This window comes from Acanthochromis polyacanthus, chromosome 6, assembly GCF_021347895.1.
Source record: "Acanthochromis polyacanthus isolate Apoly-LR-REF ecotype Palm Island chromosome 6, KAUST_Apoly_ChrSc, whole genome shotgun sequence".
Taxonomy (NCBI): Eukaryota; Metazoa; Chordata; class Actinopteri; family Pomacentridae; genus Acanthochromis; species Acanthochromis polyacanthus.
This window is the reverse complement of record NC_067118.1, coordinates 42,753,751-42,759,771: the sequence shown is the minus strand read 5'-3', so window position 1 is coordinate 42,759,771 and position 6,021 is coordinate 42,753,751.

The window sequence follows — 6,021 nt, the reverse complement described above, 5'->3', positions numbered from 1 at the left end:
GGTGACGTCACGCCGTGGGAGGGACCAGCGGGGCGCGTCAGCTGATCTGTTGAACGTTGGACAAGAATCTGAGTCCAACAAACACGAGATTACCGAGATAACACGGTGCTTTCAGCGCTAAGCCGTTCAGACTGTGAGCTGGGACCTAAATTGGAATTTACTGCATCCAAAAGTCCCCCAACTTCCCCTAAAAAATCCCCAAATTTCTTACCTTTTATTGCATTTTTTCCCCTTTTTACTTCCGCCAAGGAGGTTATGTGACACCCAGCGTTTGTGTGTCTGTCTGTCTGTCTGTTAGCAAGATAACTCAAAAACACCTGGGCAGATTCACATGAAATTTTGAGGGGATGTAGACTATGGTAAGAGGAAGAGCTGATTTATTTAATTTTGGTGGCAATCCGGAAAGGATTCTGGATCACTTTGATTTTTTTAGTAAGTTTTAGTATGTGGTCCAAAATAGGACAAAAACATCATAGGTTAGTATGTCGTCCAACAAATTGGACCAAGGTGTCCAGATAGCTCAATTGGTTAAGAAGGTGATTCATAAACAGAACTGTGTCAGAGATGCAGGTTCTATTCCAGCTCATGATCCTTTACTGCAGGTGTTTGCTGTTTTCCTCTCTGAGTGCTTTTCTAGTTTCTTAATTTATTTCAGTGCTGTGCTAAAGCTGCTGTTTATTACAATATTTTGTAGACTTTAAAGTAGACAAATTATATAGCCCCTCTTTGATCATTGATTAAACCCTTAAAAACTCATTTGGGATGGATGGGAAGAAAGCTCAGTGGATAAAGGCTGCCCTTACTACAGCTAATAGGGTCATAACAGATATTTATTATACAGTCTATGGGTCAAACTGAGGCACTGGAGGGTGGACTGCAGCCCTGCCTGTTCTGAAACTGCCTCTTATGAGAGACTCAAATACAAAATAAATGGGAATATAGACACCTAAGCAGAAATCTGGGAGTTCTCCTAACACCAAGGAATGCAACTTAAATAATACTTGACATGTACATGAACCGAAATCGACTGGTGAGATGGGGATAGGAGAAAATGGATTACTTCCAGACATACTTGATGTAATATTGTTTAATATATTGTTTTTTGTTTAGTTTTTTTTTTTTTTTTTGGGGGGGGGGGGGGGGGTTCTGTTGTCTGTCTTTTATTTACTCAGTTATCTCCTGAAATGTTATGTGCTCGTACATAACAATGGTAAATGGTGCTTATAATTCTACTATTATCATTTTTGTGTTTGATGTATTTATGGATCTTAGCTCTTCTGTGTTTTGAATGTTTCTGGAGGAAATAATAAAAAGTATAATTGAAAACAAAAAACAACTCATCTGTGTATCAAAGTTTTCCATAAAAATGAACCTATCCGCTCTTAAGATGTCTAATTCAGCCTTTCCACATCCACGTCCAAAAAAATAGATTCTGTCATCCACCTAAGTCTGCCAGGGTCCACGTCGACCCTCTGCAGACTCTGTAAAATGTGTGACTGCACTGATTGTATGCGCTGCAGACTACACATGCACCAGGACACAAATGGTGCTCAAAGCAATGCTTGTTAAGACTGTAAGAGGTTATTTGTGTGTGTGTGTGTGTGTGTGTGTTAGGTATGTTATTGATCCTGGAATTTGTCTTTCCGCATATCTCAGCCTGTTGGGAAGCCGGGGTCAGGGGTCAGGGGTCAGGGGTCAGGGTGGAGGGTCAGCCTGACTATGGCGTTCCTGCAGCAGAGGGGAATCATTTAAGTCGTCCCTGGAGGAGGTTTGATTTGTGGGAAGTTCTGTATTCTCCAGAAATCCTGTGCTACGTATGCCCACTGTGTTTGGGAATCATTACTGACACGGTGCTGAAAACAGCTGCTGTGTTCTCCAAAAAGTGCAAGTCACAGCCTTTAGGAAACATCCAAAGATGTGTTTTTCTATGTTGGATGACACAGAGCAACAAAGTGCATGCACACTGGAGTTTTGTTTGTCTGTTGTCTGCTTTCAAAGTCCACATCAGTCTGCACACACAAAGGTGGAAAGCATGAATTGGCCCAGAAATGTAACTCTACACCGCTGCTTTTTCTAAAATTATCCACAAAGTCTGAATGCACATTTAAAGAAAAAAACAGGCCAATAATATCTAGAAAGCTCCAGTTCCTTTGGTTTGTTACGTATGAAACCCCAGAAGTCTGAATCTGTGTTTTTGAACACACAAATCAGTAAGGTAAAAAAAAAAAAAGGATTTTACAGGAGGTTGTCTTAACCCTCGTGTCATCCCGTTGGTCAAACTGACCCGGTTTAAAGTTTGAAAATGTGGAAAAAAAAATCTATTTTCGCAGTGAAACTTCTGATGTCCACATTTTCAACATTTTTGGAAAAAAATTTGAACATTTTTTGGTGAATAAAGAAATGCTAAAAATATTAGAAGTTTTACTGATGTATATGTAATCACTTTAGATAATTTTAGGATTTTTGGGGGAATATTTTTACTCATTTTTAAAAAAACATTTACAAGAATTTTCTTGCTAAATTTGGGGGATTTTCAAATATTTTTAAAATAAAACTTTTAAGGGAGACTTTTAAGGAATTATTGGAATTTTATTCCTAAAGGTTTTGCAATTTTTTTTTAGAAATTTGGGGAATTTTTGGATTTTTTTCAGACAAGGAAACAATATTTTTTGTTGTCCATTAATGAAGACAACAGGAGGGTTAAAATAGTAAATAAACATAAAATTTTTCAATAAAATACTCATCCTGCATGCATTTTTACTTATACTCCTATATATACTAAACTATACTCAAAATTTCCATGGTTTATGATTGTAAGTTGTCTTTTCATATCTTTCTTTTTTGATTTTTCTTATGTCTCTGAAACTCTGTTTTTTTCCATAGCTGCAGTAAGATTTTGACACTTTGACTTTGAAACATTCGGTCCCGTGGCTTCGTAATAGGATTTGCACAGCGGGGGTTCGTTCCTGCTGAGAGCTCCGGATGGCTCTCGTCATCTCCATTTTATTTTATTTTTTAATTTCTACACACATCAGTTATTCTTTCCTGTAAGCGTGGGAGACAAAGCCTCATCAGACGCTTCCAGATCTGCATTTCAGAGACAGTTTTCACTATTTTGGAGCAAAGCGGTTTGCTTAGACTCCTGTACAGAAGTAATCAGTTAAAACAGATTTTAAACTCATAATTTTACCACATTTTTCCTTTTCTGAGCAACATAGCTGCTAAATGTCATCTCCAGGCTCATCTGTCTTCATTGAAATACACAGAAATCCTCTGAGATAAACTTGAAATCGTCTAGATTTTGGTTTTGCACGTGTTGCTTTTGAGTGCACCAATCTGTATTAGAAACCTTTAATTTCAGATTTACTGCATCTCTGCTGCGGTCCTGCAGGCGGATCAGTCCGCTATCCTTCCAAACGCTTTCCTGACTCGTACAATTTACACAAAACAAACACAGAATCTGCATCTGAATGGAGCAGTAAAAAACAAGTTTCATTTCCACTGAATGCACAGACCCATCAGGTGTGAGGTTTACCCTGCAGTCCTCTGAACTTCCTTCTAACAGATTAATAGCAGGTATCATCTCTGGTTCCTGTTTTGGAGCTCTGTACACATAAAGCAATATTTAATTTGTTTTAACCCATAAGAACCCACACCCATTTTTCCTTAAAGGACTTAATGAGTTAAGGTCAGACAAAAAGCTTTAGAAGGAAGAGACTGGGGCACTCAAAGTGCTTGTTACACTGGTGTCACCGTGGGTTCTTATGGGTTAAAACTGCACTAAATCTAGCCGGACCTGCACAGCCTCTTTTCACAGTTCAAAAACAACATTTAACACGACACATTTTGGGTTTCTGGACATAAAGCAGAGAAGGTGTGTGACTAGAAACTTGCTTGTATTAGAGTTAGACAAAGGAAATAAAACTCTTTGTGATGTGGAAGTTCCAATTTGTCTTAGTCATCAACTACTTTCCTGTTTTGTATCTAATTCATGACATTTTAACCGTGCTGTAAAACACAGAAGACAGATTTAAGTTCCCTCTACTTCTAGTCCTGCTTGTTCTAATTCTGCAGAGGTTCAGAGAAAAATGAACCCACAGGGAGGAAAAATGTAAAATAAAGCCAAATAAAGCATAAAGACAGACAGTTCAGAGCACCTTCACATGCTCTGAAAACGGCAAAATAAAAGAGATGATGGTTAAAAAAAGGTTCCTAACAGTGACTAGTTGGTTTAAATTGTTGGTTTTACTGATGTCCTTTTTATTGCTTCAGTTTGTTTGTGGATTTCTGATGTTTTTATTGTTTTGATCTCTATCTACAGCATCATTATTATCATTATTATCATTATTATTATTATTATTATTAAGTAGAGGGACTAACATGCTGTAGGTTTTGGGTGTTGTTTTTCAGCTGCAAAATTTAATCTAATTATACTTTCTAGATGGATCTTGTGCATCACATATTCAACATGTGTGGAAAACATGGGAGCTCTATTAGAAACTAAAATGAAGGTTTTAAAGGTGGATAATGCTTTGGTGTAGCTGGAAGAGGACAGAATTCCTGATTTTCTTAAATGACCAGAGACACTTTTACAGATCGAGACTTTCCAGAATGAGGTCAGATATGAAAATCTACAGCCTTAAGCCTGAATTTCCGAGGCCCTCCTCGTTCCAAATGACACAAACTCTGCGTATCTGCAGAGGAAACGGCTGGTAAACGAACAGGAAACTTTACTTCCTTTGGCGTGGATTTACTGCAACCCTTCCGGCTGGTGAACGTTCAGGGATAAGTTTAAAAACACGGTGAGTCTGTAGGGAGGCTTTATGTGTAATTACAGATCTGCTGCTGGCTGCACCAGAGAAATCTTTATTTCTTAGAGCTCCTGTTCAGAAAGTAGACCCATATTTGATGAACACATTCAATCAGGGCTGTCCAACATGAGGCCCGTGGGCCAAAAGTGGTCCTCCAGAGGGTCCAATCCGGTCCTCAAAGTGGAAAAATTACAGAGAAGACATTAACTGCAGATTGTAAATTAGTAAAACTATAAATTTAAAATCATTTCTAGACCATGACAGATTGTTTTGATCATAAAGTAAAATACTGGATTGTTCACTGTTTTTTTTTGTGTCTCATTTCTGTAATATTTTGTCTCGTTTTTGTTTTTTTTTGTCTGACTTTTGTCATTTTGTGTTTCCTTTTTCTATTGCTTGTGTTTTTTGTGCTATTTTCGTCATTTTGCGTTTTGCTTTATTCGATGTTTTTGCCGTTTTGGGTTTTTTGTCTCGCTTCTGTCAACTTCTTTGTTTTGTTTCTCGCTTTTCTCATTTTCAGTCTTGTGTCATTTGTGTAATTTTTTTGTCTCATTTTTGTCATTTGGCCATTTCTTTGTCGCTTTGTAACTTTTTTGTCAATTTTTTTTCTATGTTGTGTCATTTGTCTCATTTTTTTCATTTTATATCGGATTTTTAAAAAATATTTTGTCTTGTTTTTGTTGGTGGATTTTTTTTGTCTTTGTTTTGTCTGACTTTTGATGTTTTAATCATAAAGTAAAATACTATATTGTTCAGTTCCAGGTGACTAAATGTTGTGTTCCTTTGTAGATCTGGAAGTTGTAATGTGGAAATGATAAACTGAGGATGAATGTTGATGGAACTGAATTCATTTTTCTTCATAAATTTCAGGTTGTTCATGATGTTTAGTAAAAAGATAATTCCTTAAATGTGAACATTTTCAGAATGAACATTTTTGCACTAAAACAAAAGAAGCATGAGGAGTTGTGGTTATTTTGAGGTTATCATGCTGTGGTTTTACTGGAGCTCAGACTGGTTTAATGTGGAACTTGGACTAAATGAGTTTGACTCTCCTGCTGTAAATGAAGACGAGGGCAGTGAAATGAGCGCGATAGGAATACTGTACAGGCCGTTCTGCTCCCTCATCACAAAATAAACTCACTGAATGAATCGAATTTGTGCAGAAACGAGCAACGTTTTTCACCCGTCTCCTCCTGTTCAACCCGACAAA